Source organism: Eschrichtius robustus, chromosome 17, assembly GCF_028021215.1.
Source record: "Eschrichtius robustus isolate mEscRob2 chromosome 17, mEscRob2.pri, whole genome shotgun sequence".
Lineage (NCBI taxonomy): Eukaryota > Metazoa > Chordata > Mammalia > Artiodactyla > Eschrichtiidae > Eschrichtius > Eschrichtius robustus.
In genome coordinates, this window is record NC_090840.1 from 7,986,168 (window position 1) to 8,003,460 (window position 17,293).

At 39.6% G+C, this 17,293-nt stretch overlaps 1 protein-coding gene across 5 annotated transcripts in view; it reads left to right on the forward strand.

Annotated features, from left to right (window-relative positions):
* Positions 1-17,293, forward strand: part of RAB2A (RAB2A, member RAS oncogene family) — an 84,497-nt gene that overhangs the window by 53,572 nt on the left and 13,632 nt on the right. The gene's annotated exons all lie outside the window — the stretch shown is intronic.

Genomic DNA, 17,293 nt, shown 5'->3' on the forward strand with positions numbered 1-17,293 from the left:
TCCTACCTCAAGAACCCAAAGCAAATAGAAGGAAGAAAATAATAAAGATAAGAGCAGAAATCAGTGAAATCAAAAACAGGAAAACAATAGAGGAAATTTTTAAAGGCGGTTTTTTTTTTTTTTAAGTCAATCATATAGCAAGACTGACAAAGAAGCAAAGAGAGAGAAGGTACAGATTACCAATATCAGGAACAAAACAGAAGTTATAACTATAGATCCTGCAGACATCAAAGGAATAATACATAAATATGGTAAATTAGATGAAATGTACAAAAAGATCACAAACTCAGCACAAACTACTACAGCTCTCCTAGTATGAAATAGAGTATTTGAACAGCCCTATAACTATTAAGGAGATTGAATTAGTAATTTAAAAATTTTCCAAAAAGAAATATCTAGGTTCAGATGGTTTCACTGGAGGATTCTACCAAACATTTACAGAAAGAATGAACACCAATTCTACACTATCTTTTCCAGAAAATAGAAGAGGTAGAACATTTCCTTATTTATTTTAAGAAGCTAATATTGCCCTGATACCAAAACCAAAGGAAAAAAAAAAAAAGGGTACAGACTGATAACATTTATTAACATATGAAAAAAATTCTCAACAAAATATCAGCAAGTAGAATTTCAACAATATGTGAAATCATATACATGTGCATATGTAAAATATATACATCATGGCCAAAAGGAACTTATTCCAGGGATACAGAGCTGGTTCAGTATAATCTACCATTTTAATAGGATAAAGAAGAAAAATCAAACCATAGCAGTCAGTGCAGAAAATGCATGTGACAAAATCCAACACCAGCCGTGTTTAAAAACCCTCAAAAAAAAAAAAAAAAGGAATTGAAGAGGACTTCCTCAGCTTGTTAAAGAGCATCTACAAAAAAACCTACAGCTGACATTATACTTAGTGGTGAAAGGCTGAATGCTTTACCCCTTAGATCAGGAACAAAGCAACGATACCTATTCTCATGATATAAAGGCATGAAATAAAGGCATACAACTCAAAAAAGGAAGACATAAAACTGTTTATATTTGTGGATGACACGATTGTCTCTTTAGGAATCCCAAGGAATTTACAAAATAAATAAACTAGAGCTAATAAGTGAGTTCAGCAAGTTTACAGGATTTTTATAAGACATATATAAAAAATCTACTGTATTTCTATATACTCACAGTGAACACCAAAATTTAAAATACAGTGCCATCTATAATCACACAAAAAGAAAATGAAATACCTAGGTATAAATCTAAAAATGACAGGTATAGGACATGTATGCTGAGAACTACAAAATGCTGATGAAAGAAAGTAAAGAAGATCTAAATAAATGGAGAGACATACACTATGTTCATTGTTTGGAATTCTCAACCTAGTAAAGATGTCACTTTTTCATAAATTGATATACAGGTTTAACCCAACTCTTATCAAAATTCCAGTAAAATTTTTTTGTAGATAATCTGACAATATTTTTATAAAATACATACTGAAAGGCAAAGGAACTAGAATAGCTAAAACAACTTGGAAAAAGAAGAATAAAGGGACTTCCCTGCTGGCCCAGTGGCTAAGACTCCACACTCCCAATGCAGGGGGCCTGGGTTCAATCCCTGGTCAGGGAACTAGATCCCACATGCTGCAATTAAGAGTTCACATGCCGCAACTAAGACCCGGCACAGCCAAATAAATACATAAATAAAAATATTTTTTTTAAAAAAAGAATAAAGTAGGAAGAATCACTCTATTTGATTTCAAGTCTTAACGTAGCTGTAGTTGTCAAGACTGTGTGATATTGGTGAAGGGAGAGAAACATCAGTGGAACCAAATGGAGAACCCACAAATATGCCCAACTGCTTTTTAACAAAGGTGCAAAAACAATTCGCAGGGTGAGATAGCCATTTCAACAAATGGTGCTGTAGCAATTGGACATCCATAAGCAAAAAAAAGAAAGGACCTAAGTCTCACACCTTATACAAAAACTAACTCAAAACTGATCATGGAATTAAATGTAAAATGTTTTACCTATTTATCTTTTATGGAAAAAAACAGGAGAAAATCTTTTGGTTCTAGCAGTAGGCATGCTTGTCACTAAAAGCATGATCCATAAAAGGAAAAATTGATAAATTCGTCTTTAAAAACTTTTGTTCTATGAATAAGCCTGGTAAGAGGATGAAAAGACAACCTACAGACTGGGAGAAAGTATTTACAAACCAAATATCCGACAAAAGACCACTAGTATCTAAAATAAAGAACTCTCGAAACTGAAGAGTAAAAAAACCCAGATAGTCCAATTAGAAGATGGTCAGAAGACATGACCAGACATTTCATCAAAGAGCATATATAAATGGCAGATAAGCGCTTGAAAAGATATTCAGCATCACTAGCCATTAGAGAAATGCAAATTAAGACCTCCATGAGGGATCACTACACACTAAAATGAAACGTAGTGACACCAAATGCTAGCAAGCATGTGGAGAAACAAGGTGATTCATACATTGCTGGTGGGAATGTTAAAGTGATATAGCCACTTTGGAAAACAGTTTGGCAGTTTCTTTAAAAACTGGATGTGCAGCTATCATATGACCTAGCAATTGCACCCCTGGGCATTTATCCCAGAGAAATGAAGACTTATGTTCACACAAAAACCCATACACAGATGTTCATAGCAGCTTTATTCATGATAAGCAAACACTGGAAACAACCCAGATGTCCTTCAACGGATGAATAGTTAGACAAAGTGTATAGTACATCCACACCATGGAATACTACTCAGCATTAAAAAAGAACGAACTGTTGTTACATGCAGCAACCTGGATGAATCTCCAGAAAAGTATGCTTAATGGGTAAAGTCAGTCCCAAAAGGTTGCACATTGTGTGATTCCACTTATATGACTTGGTTGGAATGACAAAATTAGAGAAATGGGGAGCAGATTAGTCATTGCCAGTGTTAAGCCAGGGTGTCAGGGTGGAAGAGGAAGTGGTATGGTTATAAAAAGACAGCATGAGGGATCCCTGAAAATGGAAATATTGTGTATCCCTTTTCATTATTTTGGTTGTAACAATGTATTATATGTTTCCAAGATACCACCACTGAGGGAAACCAGGTGAAAGTCACACAGGATCTCTCTGTATTGTCTTACACCTGCACGTCAGTCTGTAATTATCTCAGAAAGTTTGATCAAAACATAATAGTAGGGCTTCCCTGGTGGCGCAGTGGTTGAGAGTCTGCCTGCCAGTGCAGGGGACGCGGGTTCGGGCCCTGGCCTGGGGGGATCCCACATGCCGCGGAGCGACTGGGCCCGTGGGCCACAATTACTGAGCCTGCGCGTCTGGAGCCTGTGCTCCGCAACAGGAGAGGTCTTGATAGTGAGAGGCCCGCGCACCGCGATGGGGAGTGGCCCCCGCTCGCCGCAACAAGAGAAAGCCCTCGCACAGAAACGAAGACCCAACACAGCTAAAAAAAAACATAACAGTAATAACCACATACAGCAACTTAAATTAATTAAATTTAACCTGTTCTTTAAGATCACAATGGCAATTTAAAAAATAAAAATTAAGGATTACAAAACCTCACAATTGTAATGAAATACTAATGTGAGAATACGGAATATAATTATAAAGGCTTAAGTGATTTTTTTTAATTCATGAAGAACCCAGGATTTCTTTTTCAAATTATTGTCGTTATTTGTGAAGTATGGCTCTTTCATGAGTCTGTCACATTCTTACACAGAGCAAATTTTTATACAACCAGTTCCCTCCATGCTAAATGTTGTATGTTTAGCATATGCCTAACAAATAATAGAGTTACTGTTGTGATTTTTATTATGCATAGACTTCCTTCATATGATTTCTCAGAAGGAGCAGAACATGAAATTATACTAATATTCATAAAAAAGACAGCTAGGCTATATGGAATAAGAAAGACCTGGTTGGAAGATAATAATGAGTTGTACAAAGTAACTAAAGGAAGAACTCCAAAAATGGGCTAAATATTAGATGTTCTGCACTAGTATTTTTTTTTTTAAAAAGAGAGTTCATTGATGACCTCTATGCATGTCAGACTTTAAAATAATTAAGTTCATCATTAAGTAAAGAGCATTTATATGACAGTACACATCCATTAGTTTATTTTTTTTTTACATCCCCTGTATTAAAGCATTTTGGTAGCCTCACAGTAAGATTGATGGAGCTGCTATTTTAAATCAATTTAAATAGTGTCACCATTTTTAAAAGTAAACCCACATATGCATCATCTGGCTTCAGAAGTTACCACCATTTTGACATTTTGATGATCTTATTTTATTATGTGCCCTGTTTTTTAAGCAAATTCCAGAAATATTTTACCTACAAATTTCAGTAGCAGTAATTTTAAAAAAATATGTCCATCATACCATTATTATACCTAACAAACTTAGCAGTAATTCCTTAATAATATCTGATATCAAGTCTGAATAGCACCCCCCCCCCTTTTTTTCATTCAGCAATTGATGTTGAAAAACAGGTACTTAGTTTCTTTCTTCGAGGTCAGGGAAGACTAACAAAACCTGTTCTTTCCACTTTGAGAAGGGAAGGAAGGAGAACTAAGCCAGCATCTGTCAGACACCCTCCTTGTTACAGCAGTCAGCACCGGCTTCTGCAGCAGGAGAGCTGAGGCCTCAGTGGGAAGCTATTCATCTCATAAAATTACAGTATACGCTCTCTGGGATTTAAGCAAGAGTTAGCCTGCTAGAATTAGATCCAAAGAGGAATCATCATGAGAACAAGCAATAAATACATTAGTTTTACAGGGTCTGTAGATTCTTAATCAGTTAGTGGCTTAGACTTGGGGTTGGAGAAAATAGTAATTCATTTCAAAGAAGTTTGCTCTAAGTGCTATACCTTTTGTTTTTGCTTTCTAAGGACTTGGATTTGCCTAATTATGCCATCCTCCATGGGAGAAGCCGTTTAGCACAGTGGGTTGAAACTTGGGCTATGGGCTCAGACAGGAGTTTATCCTCAGCTTACTGCCTGAACTTGAGGACCCTCTGGGAGAGCTGATCATGTGAGGAGTTAGGAAAGTAAGGCAGGTATCCTGAGTGCATCCTGGTCAGCTAATAAGAGCAGTGGTTGGTGTTTGGGCAGCTCACAGAAGGTCAGTGTCCTCTTCTGTATAATCTTTAAAAAGTACTTGATTCCTAGCCAATCCTTGGCTCTCATGTGTAGAGAAGTTAGAGAACTCTGGTATTAAAGAAAAAAACTTTCTTAAAAGCCATTTTTAAATATAAATTATTTAAACATAATTATGTTTAAAGATAGAATGATTTATACAAATGCCAGTGTCCTGATTATGGACCGTCTGACTAAGGGTTCTTTTTAGAAATTTAAAACTATGTGATCGGGCTTCTCTGGTGGCACAGTGGTTGAGAATCTGCCTGCCAGTGCAGGGGACACGGGTTCAAGCCCTGGTCTGGGAAGATCCCACATGCCACGGAGCAACTGGGCCCGTGAGCCACAACTACTGAGCCTGCGTGTCTGGAGCCTGTGCTCTGCAACAAGAGAGGCCACGGCAGTGAGAGGCCTGCGCACCGCAATGAAGAGTGGCCCCCACTCGCCGCAACTAGAGAAAGTCCTCGCCCAGAAACGAAGACCCAACATAGCCAAAAATAAAAATAAATTAATTAATTAATTTAAAAAAAAAAACAAAACTATGTGATCATTCCTTAAGATTAAGCCTAACTGGTACCTTGATGATTCCTTTCAGTTTAGAACTAGACCTGTTTCCTTTTCCTGTTGCGCTGTGGTCTATTTTTATATTTTAACCAAGGTCCAGTTACCTAATGCAAGTTGAGAGCATGAAGTTTAACTCTTGTATTTCCCTGTAAGCAGTTGGACAATTTGCAGCATAAGATAGCACCATTTTTCCAGCATTTGTTGCATTGTTGCTGGAAATAGGTTTACTGTTAATCTCTGGATGTACTGATTTACTCAGCATGATGATTTCGTCCACGAAGGATCTGTTGAGGGGAAGGATCAAAGTGGTGTTAGAGAAAAATGCACAGGATAGCTGTCCACAAAAAAGAATTACCGAGTCCAAAATGTCAGTAACACTGAGCTAAAATAACAGGATATAATTAAGATCAATGAAGTGAAGCACCAACAACTTAGCATAATACATGAATCCTCTTTATTCATTTAGTAGTAGGTAGGATGGTGTATATTTTGATCTAAAAAAGCTTCATTTCAATGGCAGCCTGGGGGGAGAGAGTGAAGACTGGAAAGTCCTGTTATGAAGGGTCCCACTTCTGTTTTACGGGCTGGCTCTGACCTGTGAATTCTACAGTGAGAATCCTGAACTGTTGCAGCGTCTTGCTGATGATGTTGACAGCTGGATCCAAGCTCATTGTATTTCTAAACCACACTGACGTCCTTCTCCTTTCCAGTTCAGGGCCCCACTGGCAACATCGTTCAGCACTGCTCTACTTATAATATTTCGGACTCATATTTTTCTTTTAACTGTAGCCTCTCACGTGCCAACTGTTTTGCTCTTACCTGAATTTATGCTGCTGATCTTCAACTGGGATGATAAATGGAAAATGGCACCCAAGACTATACTTCCAATTTTTTTTTCAAATTATTTTATAAAGAGCATAAAAATAAAATGATACCTAGTCTGCCTAAACTAGATACTTACGGAGGTAAGAATTTCTCAGATAGATCTACTATTTAATAGATGGGTATCATTTTATATTTATAAAATCATGTATAAGATTAACACCACACACAGACTATATACACACAAAGAAACACTTTTTTATATACATACAAACATAGAAAGCTCTCTCCACATAAAACCTCTCTGTATTAGCAAACTACTGTGGTACACAAGTATTATGTTTAAGTATATTTGTTTCCAAACTGTAAATTATAATTTCCAAGTTACAAGTTATAATAAGAGAATTCACCCTTCCTATAAAGTGGATTCTAGTCAGTTTTATACAACTTGGGGTTGCTCCAAACATGCTATTATCATTCATCCTTTTTGCTATTTGCTGAAGAATACACGTTCAAATGTGATAGTAGAGGTACACCCCAGAATTCATCTCCTAAATGTCAACGAAATTAAAAAGCCAATTGCAACCAAAATATTCTCGCCTATATGGTATTCCCATAGAAATAGGAGACCAGAACTCATTCTTTACATTGTCAGTTCCCATTACTGATTTTTAAACTTAATATTTGGTTGCTATACACATATATTTGAGTGCATAGCATATGGGGGGGACCCATATATTTAGTTGTCTACCATTTATTCAAGTACTGTTCATGCTGAATATACAGAGCATTTGTAGTGTCATCACGTCTTATATTAGGAAAATGAGGTTTAGGTTCTTTTACCTCTGGTGGACAAAAAAGGAAAAAAAAGATTATTTTGATCTCCATTTTGCTGAAGATTTTGCTGATAAGGAAAGAATCGACCATGTGACCAGCAGAAAATATTTTTGAATATTAGTTTGACTTCCGTTTTCAACTGAGACTTAAAGGTTATTGAGGACATCAAGATATCATGCTGCCTGGTAACTGCCCTGGCTTCCCATTGGCTACACGCCTCCTCAGCTGCCACCCTCTGGCAGTTCATTCCAGAACCACAACTTTGTTTAGCGTCCTAGTCTGCAGAGTTCCAGGAAGATCTGACCTCTGTGGTCTGTCCTGTGACAGACTGAGGAGGTGATGTGAAGGGACACTCCTCCAGTCACTGGAATCTGGTGATCTTGCTTGCAGCATTTAGAAGAGTGTCTCATAAGTGGAAGGGTTCTTTCAGAAGTATTTTCAAATGATTAAAATGTGTCAGGTCCCTGAAATAATAATGCGGTTGTATATTTGTATGTCATATTGTCAGAGTTCTTTCACATACGTAGTCCCATTTTCCACAGAGGACTCAAACCCAGGTGTTCTGGGTTCCCCATCCGTTCCCCTTCTGTCTGCCTCACAGTGGAGAATAGCAGCACTGAAGGTTAGCCTGCCCTTCTTTGAGGAGCGTGAATTAAAATGATCACTTCTGCATAGGGTTCCGTGGTCAAGTGAGCTTAGGCGGAGCTGGAGCCTGCCCGCCTTTTAGGAAGCCAGAATTCACAGTAGTAGTATGCTATTTCTATTCTGAAAACCCACTGTTAAGAAATTTGTTGGCTTTTGTTTAACCTAGAGTTTTCCAAGTGTGATTTAGCCATTCCCGCCCCCCGCCCCAGTGGAATTGGGGTGGAGGGTGCGTAATAGCCAAAGGATTGATGTCCTTTAGTTTTGCTGATTCTCTCACTTAATGGTAACATAGAGGTTGCACTGGGGGAAGTGGAGACTACTTTCTTCTTAAGCTCAGAATATCTTGTAAAAGTATTTTTTTCCAAATCAGTTGTATTTAGAACAGTGCTTCTCAAACATTAATGTGCATTCACTTCACCTAGGAATCCTGTTAAAATGCAGCTTATGATTCAGTAGGTCTGGGGTGCGGCCTGAAAGTCTGCATTTGCAGCTTGCTCTCAGGTGATGTCGGTACCGTGACCCGGGCTCCCTCTGGGGAGCGGAGAGGCTGGAAAGTCAGCCGGCTGTGAGTGAACGAGACGGTCCAGCCAAGTGCTGTCATCCTTTCCCTGCTCTGCAGATTCATGATTTCTTCAGACCTTCTCGTCATCTTCATCCTCTCCTCTACTGATTCTTGGCTCTCAGCATATAATTATATAATCAGGTTTCAACCATCTTAAAAACAAAACCCTATCAGTCCCTGTTCTCCTGGATATGTTCTCTTCTAGCTTCTAGTAAGATCTACCTCTGTTTCCTCATTGGATTTCACACCTTGGTTCACAGTCTGACTTCCTTCATCATGGCCAAGGTCACCCTAGACCTCCTAGTTGCCTCACCTAACAAATGCTTTTCTCTTCTTACCTTGAACAGTCCCTGGGGGGGGGTGTGATACTTTTGACTACTCTTCTGTCTATAAACTTGCTCTTTCCTTAGCTCCATGATATCATGGTCTTCTCTTTACTCTCTAGCCTTCCAGACTCCTTTACCATCTCCTTCTTCCACGTTGAAATGTCACCTAAATCCATGAATACCCTCCTTAGGCTGTGTGTCTAGCTCTACTTTGACCACTGCTGCCTGGACAGTTCTGCATGAGTGGGTCTCAGACCCTCCGGTTTAACACATTCAGACTGAACTGATAGCCCTCCTCTGCTCTAGTCTGCAGATGTTCACTCTCGTGTATCCTAAAGGAACCCCCTTCCCTACCCCTTTACACTCATTCTTCAGTTAATAGGTATTGCTTTCCACGTGTGTATTATTATTTCTGCCTGTTAAATATCTCTCCAAATCGTCCTCTTCTATGATTGCTTCCTAATTGGACTCCCTGTGTTCATTTTTCAGTCCTCTACACTGTTGCCTATAAGATCTTTCAAAAATGAAATTTGAATGTCACTCTCCAGCTTTATTAAAACCCTGAAGTGGTTCCTCACAGCTTCTGCATCAAACTCCTTAGCTTGGAAGACAGGTCCCTTTACTTGCCAGTCCTCCCCTCTGTGTTCTCCTTGTTAAACCAGAGAGCGCGTCCACAGGGCATTGCTCCTGACCTGCTTCCACAGAAAGTATTCTCCATACTTGAAATGCCCTCCTTCCGACCTGATCCTTCAAGGATATATAGTGAGTCTGATTCCTCCTCTTGGAATGCGTGACACATGACACACCCTCCCTGCCCCCTTCACCACTCTTATGTGCTCCTTTCTCTGTATTTAGTCATTCCTGTGTCATAGGTTTATTATCTTCGCACTCTCTCATGACTCTGTCATGACCCTTGTTTTTCACGTTGGCTCAACATGAGGACAAAGTTCCTTGAAAACATAGGCTGTCTTTTCATCTCGGCATCCCCAGCGCCTAGCAGTTTCTCCCCACACAGTAAATAAATGTTTGGATGGTTACGTATTTATTTAATTACTTTAACCTTACTCCTCTCCCCGCAGTCTTTAATGAGCTTATGCTTTGGTCCCACTTGTTAACTTGTAGGTGGAATTCTGTCCGAAACCTTCTTGGCCCTAAGCATTCTAAAACCTATGAGTTTTGAAAAACACAGGTGAATAGATTGGCTTCTCCTTTGAATGGGAGCTCCCTCCAGTAGCCGCCTGGGGTCTTTGTGGTTTGAAAGAGGTTTCTTAGACCCAGGAATAACTGCAGCAAAGATTACGGCAGGCAAGGGAGAGTACCCGTTCCCAAAGGCCGCGGGCCAACTTTTTAAAGGTGTCCGAATATTCTAGAAGTGATATATTTACTTCTATGATTCCTTCCTTGTTTTTCTCTGTGTATTCCCTCTAAATTAAAATTTCATTTTCTCAGAGTTGTACATTACCAAAACTTAAACAGTATTATATTTCCTTTAGGACCCAAGGTGATTGTGGTGTGAAATAAACATATTGTTTGTCAAACGGTTGTCACTTTTCAAATATTCTCAATCTCTTAGCCATTTGATGGGTGATTTTTCCCTAATATTCATCAATTTTACTTAAAATTAAGATTGGAAATTTATGTGAAACCAGAAAAATATATAAACATCAAAAATTTTTGAAGCAAAAGTTTAGTAATTAAAAATATCTTAAACTGTTGAAAAATCAAGGCTGGAAATTCCTGGCTTAGCTGCTAAAGCACTAAAGATACAGCCAAGATGATAGCTGAAAATACAGCCACCTAACCCGAAGACACTGTGGTAAGCTGCCAAGCCATCTAACCTGACAGGGTCAATGGGTTTCTGTTTCGGGGTGGGACGGGGAAAACACCTGATAGTAAGACTTAAGTGACTAAGACCAGTTTCAAGGCACCTTGTGAATACTTGTGTCCTGTCCTGCTACTGGAGATCTACGGGCAGAATTTGGGTTGAGGGGACATCTTCCTTGCCTTGGGCTGTGTTGTAAGTGGTGGGACAGATGTTTCTGTAGAGCTGGAATGCGGCTGTAAACTGAAAGCTTTGTTACCCCTCAACCCTGTTCTCAGTGTCGTGGGTACCACGGGGCTCTTCACTGGAAATCTGACCTGACCTTATCAAGCTGCCAGCATCCCTTGAGGGGAGCTTAGTGTAATAAATATGTACTACTCCCTTCCACAGATTGGAAGGCTTTGCTGACTAGCTTCAGCTTCTCTGCTCCTCGTTTGGCCATCACCCTAGGGAACTTCAGTGATGATCCAAACCAAACGAACTTTGAAAGTTACGTCCAGTTTCTCTACTTCTAAACCAGGGTAGCTAAACATTTCTGAAGAAAATCATGCTGTTATGTGCATGTTACGCACTTAACACAACTATATAGATCACCAGCTACCAAGACTTTCCCATCAGCATTAGAGATCCTTCCATGTGTCGAAAATAAACTCTTCATTCCCTCCTTGAAACCTGGTTTTCTTCCTTTTTTATTTATCTCAATTCACGGCATACCCTTCCACCTCAGTCGCTTAAGCCAACAATGGGGTCATCCTTAAGCACCTTGCCATCCTTACCCTATTCTTTACCAAGTCCTGTTCATTTCTCCAAAGGAGATATTAAGTTTGATCTTTGCCTTCCATTCTGGTTGCCACTGTTTTGTCAGGACTTCATTTCTTACCTTGATTATAGTTCTAAACTCCTTACTGGCCTTCCTGTTGCCAACCTTCCTCCTTAGAATTCCTCCTCTAAACCACCCTCTGATTTTGTCCCCAGCCTGCTTCCTACCTTTTCAAGTTTCCTTGAGGTCTGTTGGGCCCCTTGTCTACCCTCATCTCACATGGCTCCCTGTCCCCAGCTTCCACTGTAACTGAGCTTAAAATCTGCCTCTCTGTCCAGACTAGGCTTTCCTCCCCTTAATTTTCCTAATAAATGAGTGGGAGCTTACTTTCCTTCAAGCCTTCATTCACGGGGCTTTCTCTCTTGACAGTTTTTTTACCAGCAGAAGTGGTCATGCCACGTTACCCTTCTAAACAGCTGTTGTGGAAGTTTTCGTGCTATGTGCCAATTTTGGATTTGCATCTGTCCTGTAGTACTCCCACATCCTTGAGGTCAAAGACATTCATGTACCCAAGTATATAACTGAGATATGTTCTGTGCCTGGTACAAATCAGGCACTCAGTAAATGCTTGTTGAATGGAAGAACTAAATTACTAAGGAATTAAACATATCTGTGTGTTATAAGTAACACAAATGTTTTGTACTTCCAAAAATAATCCTAGCAATCCACAATAATTTCTAGCTAGCTAGAAGGTTTTTAAAAGGGTATGATAATTGTGTGCTTTTTATGTTCAATTTTAGTGGCAACATAAGCAAGATAAATGAAAATTCCTTTGAGTTGTGTTAAAGATAAGTGATCCTAATAAAGAGAGGATAAACGTGGGCAGAATATTAATCCTGCTACAGTTGTGCCCGGTCTTGGGCACGTCACTTCTCCTTGGCAGCCCCGTGCTGTCTGTACGGTGAGAGTTACGACAGGTCAGTAGATTTAGCAGCGGCCCTCTTTCTTCTAATGAAACACAGGAAACTGGATGAAAGAAAGAAGAGCAGAACAGCTGTACTTTGGAATAGGGGATGCCCTGGAAAATGAGGGGGAAGAGGAGGAAATGGTGCCCCCGCGGGATGTCCATGAACGTAGCTTGAAGCCGTTGTGTTGGGCGCGGTGTGTGGGAAGGCTCTCCTGAAGCTAACGCAGGTCGAACCAGAATATCTTCCGTCGCAGAATTTGACGAAGCTTCACGTGTAAACCGCCTCGTCCTGCTTCTCGTCTGATGTTCTTTTCGCAGGACTTTACTATCTCTGCATAATACCTAAGTCTTATCTCAATACATTTTCTTCTTTAGGCTCACTGTACACATTCTATGTTGCTAATTTGCCTTTTGATGCTCAGTTTTATCTAATCGGGATATTTTAATTCACTGAGGAGGCTGCCTATGAGTGCCCGCTTCTGCTCTGGTTCCCGCGGTGTTGCGCCCCGACGCCCCCGTGGTGGGGAGGGCTGACTGTGCCGAGGCCGCCGGCGAGCCAGCAGGTCTGTGGAGTAGGCGCCATGGTCGCCCTCCTCTTACAGAGAGGTTAAGCGGCAGGTCCAAGCGACACGTGTGGCAAGAGGTGGCGCTGGGCTTTGACCCTGCCAGCCTGGTTCAGAGCCTCGTCTTCGCCATTCTGCTGGCAAACTTGGAGGTACAGCTTCAACCCACAAAATGAATTTCCTCATTTTTGTACATATTTTGAATTTCTTTTCAGAAATAACGAGAACCTGTGTAAATCACTTAGTATAGTGACTGACCCGTAGTAAATATTTGGTAAGTATTGGTTAGTGTAAGCTTTGGCAGATGGACACCTGGAATGTCCATAGCCTTGATTAGCAATGGAGAAGAAAATTAAACAGCATCCTAATTCTCTGTTTCCCAGTTCTCAGAGAGAACCAAAGACTCACGTATTTTACAGGGTGCTTTGCTCTTTAGCATCTATTCAAGATGTTTAAATAAAACGAAGACACTTCAGTTTATTTTGAATTCTTACCTAACAGATGCTGTAATTTTTATCTTGCCACCAGGTGGCAGCATGTTACACAAGGAAATAATTGAAATGTTATTCTGTTGTAGACTACTTTTCAGTATTTTGCCTTAAAAACTGTTAAGCCATAATAAAAACAAAATATTATTCCATGTTCCTCTTTGTCTGTATTCCCCCTCATTGGCTGTGAAGGTCCTCATAGCCCAGTGTCCATAGCCCACAACTAGACTTGGCCTTGGTCCTGCCCTGCACACGCTCTCCCTCTGTCAGCCAGTGCAGAGAGTTTACTTTTCCTGCATCTGTAACCGAAATGTAAGCCCTCGTGCTGAGATTCTCTGAACTAAATTGTTCTAGTTCAGCAGCACTAGCAACTACTGCAGTCGTCCTCTTCCCTGGACCTTCCATGGTACCCAGAGAAGTACCAGATCTGTGACAGCAATTGAATAGGTGCCCTTGGGTAGCGGCCAGGTAATAGGTAGGATATACGTTTTTAGTTCTTTGTGGTTATGTTTATTTTAATTTGTGCTATAGAAGCCCCTGAAAACTTACTTAAGTTTAGGTAATATCAGAATCATTCAGATAACTACTGCCAAGGGTTGAAAGATTAGTGTCTGAGGTGGAGGGCAATTAATGGCTAATGAAGGTAAAGGACTGGACATGGCAATTCATCAAAGTAGGGCAGAGCAGGGAGCTAATGGGAAAATGTAGAGAGAGTCAGGCTTCAGATACTGGCGTGCAGCGCTGCATGGGAAGGCCAGAGGCTCGCCAAGTTAAGTTGCCTGCAAGGAAATCTGCTTATACTTCTTAATCGTGGATCTGCCTAGATTGTTTCACAGGGTTAATGAAATCCTTTCACATCAGTTTCTCAGCAAATGTTTTTTCCTATTCTATAACCTATTAACTAATATTCAGATTTGACTATATTTGAAACATGGAGTATAGATGAATATAATGTTTGTAATTCTGACTTGTCACAAAACCTGCAGTGATATTTAGGATGTCATGTTTTTAGATTATTATGTTAATTAACCAGTGCTAAAAATTTTCTGGAGTTATGCCATCATCTTCCTTCATTTTTCTGATAGTAAGGTAATAACTATTCCAGATAAGTTAATTGTTACAAAATTTTTCCCTGGTAAACATCAAAACTTGCAAGAATAATGAAGACGTTTCAAGAACGTGTTTTGTGTTACTTACGTTAAACAGCAAATCCTGAGTCTCTCTCCCCTTGATGACTCGGGCCACCTTGGCCAACACGTGCCCTCTTCAGTCAGGAGCTGTGAGCCCATCTGCACACAGGCCCGCTGCTGTGGCAGCCGCTGCCACGTGTGGACTCCCCCGTGGCCTCTTCCCCAAAACCGCCCACGCACATCCCCGCTGGCCGCTCACACAGACACATCCTCACACTCAGTCTCTTTCCCTTTCTCCTTCCCTCTCCTTTTCATAATTTGCTTCTGTAGCCTGGGGAATAGAAAAAGTAAAACTAGTTAAAATGATGTCTAAAATTGGAAAGAATTTCAATTTAAGACTGTCCTATTAAAGCATGAGCTTTAGTGAATTCTCTGGTGGTCCATGGTTAGGACTCTGCGCTCTCACTGCCGGGGCCCCGCGTTCAATCTCTGGTCAGGGAACTAAGATCCTGCAAGCCACACAGCACAGCCAAAAACAAAAATAAAAAAAAAGCGTGAGCTTTAGTGTCAGGGCTTTGTAGTATCTATTTAGTTAACTTATTGTTGCTAATTTCTTTTTTTTTTTTTTTTTTTTTTCCTGTGTTCTAGAGGTATTTCAGATTGTTAACATCTCTTCCTTGAAAAATATATATGGAGATTGATTTTTAGTGACTGGAGTGAAATGAGCAATGAAAGGAAATTCTAGCCAATTACTGTAACAGACATGTATCTCTTGTCTTTCTGAGGTTTTGAAATGCTTTGCAGCTTTAGTGGACAGCTACTGTCCGTGACAACCAAGGCTGTTCTCTTAGAAGTTTTATTTTATCTCTTCTAAGCCGTAACAGTATTTGGTTAATGCTCAGTATGTTCGGAAACTCAACAATTTCAGTCCATAGCCACATACTTTGAAAAGAGATGTACTAATGTCTACAGTTGTCACATTGGTTTTAAACTCTTAAGGACTCCTTAAAATTGATCATTAATTAATCACTTAGTAATATGTATTAAATATTAATTTTTGCCATGATGTAAATAAAACAATCCATTTATATAGTATCCTCTCTATAGTGTGCTCAGAGAGGTGGAAAATATTTTATTTCAGTGTCTTTAATATGTAATCAGAGAGTTGGATGACAAGTAAATGTAGCATTGTCCAAAGAGTATTTCATTGAGATGATGGGAATTAGAAAAGAAAAGATAACCATTTGCTATATTTAATTATAATGGAGTTAATTGCATGTCTTTCCGATATAAAATACCTCTTACGTCCATCGGGTACAGCTATTCTTGAAGGTGCTTAAATAAAGTACTAAGTATACTATTTAAGTAATAAAATTAGTAGTGACTTGGAAAATTTAGCATAAATAAAGACATAGCTTTCTTAAGCCAGTTTTTAAAGTGATTCTTCAACAGATTAGCAAAAAGCCAATTTATTTACATCCATTAGCACATGTAATAATGACTTTTATAATATAAATGCTTGTTTATATGAAGTTATAACTCATTTATGGGACGTTGTAGTTCTAATGTTCTAGTGAAATGTACACATGTGGGTGCCCCTGGAAGGAATTCCAACTCTGTGAATTTATGAATCTGTTGACTTCAGTATTTAGTTAGCCTGGCCATCACTGTAATTGACATGTTATTGGAAATAGAGTTAGGTTTTCCCTTATTTATAAGGATAACCTCCATTTTGAGGAATGTGAATCAATTCATAGTTGGCTGACAGCCAGTTTCTCCTTCACTTGAGCTCCAGCACACACTGGAAAAGCACACTGGCTTCCGAAGTGCCTTGTGAATCTGCAGTGATTAATTCTTCTCATTATTTCGCTGCAAGTTCTCGTGACCCTCTCTGATGGTTCGATCAGCCACTTAGAGTTGATGCATATTCATTCCTCTGCGCCCCTGCCGCTGTCGCTCACACCCCCTGCACTGACTGGTGTGTTCTTGGTGCAGTAATTGAGCTGCAGTAGATTGATTACTCTGGGGAGCTGTAAGGCCTTTAAAGGTGAAAACATATCAGTCCTGTTAATTAGGAAACAAAAGTCTGGTGGCAGGTTCAGCAGTCAGATATTTCCAGTGTAGAAAAGACGAAAGATGTGATGTGTTCCTCTCCATGAACCTGTTTACTTTTTAAATTTTGAATTAAGTCTGTATCAGTAGTAGTGGAGAACAGCCTTCTTTTACGAATTTTTATAGAATGCTAATTGAATATAATATTAATACTATTACCTCTCAAATCTGATAGTTTAGAACCTGAGTTTGTATACACCTTCTGTAACATTGGCAATAATGTGTAAAATATCTTAATATCTTACATAAATATAGAATGCTTTTGGATTAATTTTGGTATTTAGAGGCTTAATTTGGTTACAGTGTTCTAATGCTAATTTCTTGTCATTTAGTAGTGCGCTCTATGGGAAAAGGGTGAAACTTTATTCAACATGGCATAGAAGTTGAGTTGCCTTTATCTCTTTATCATAAGCACCCTTTGATTATTCCCCCCCCCCCCACCCCACCAAACTGTATGTTGAGTAATACATTGTCTGGGGAAAAAGGATCCTGTATGGAACGGTGGTCTCCAGAAGTAAGCTAGTTTCAACATGGACATCTATGCAGCTT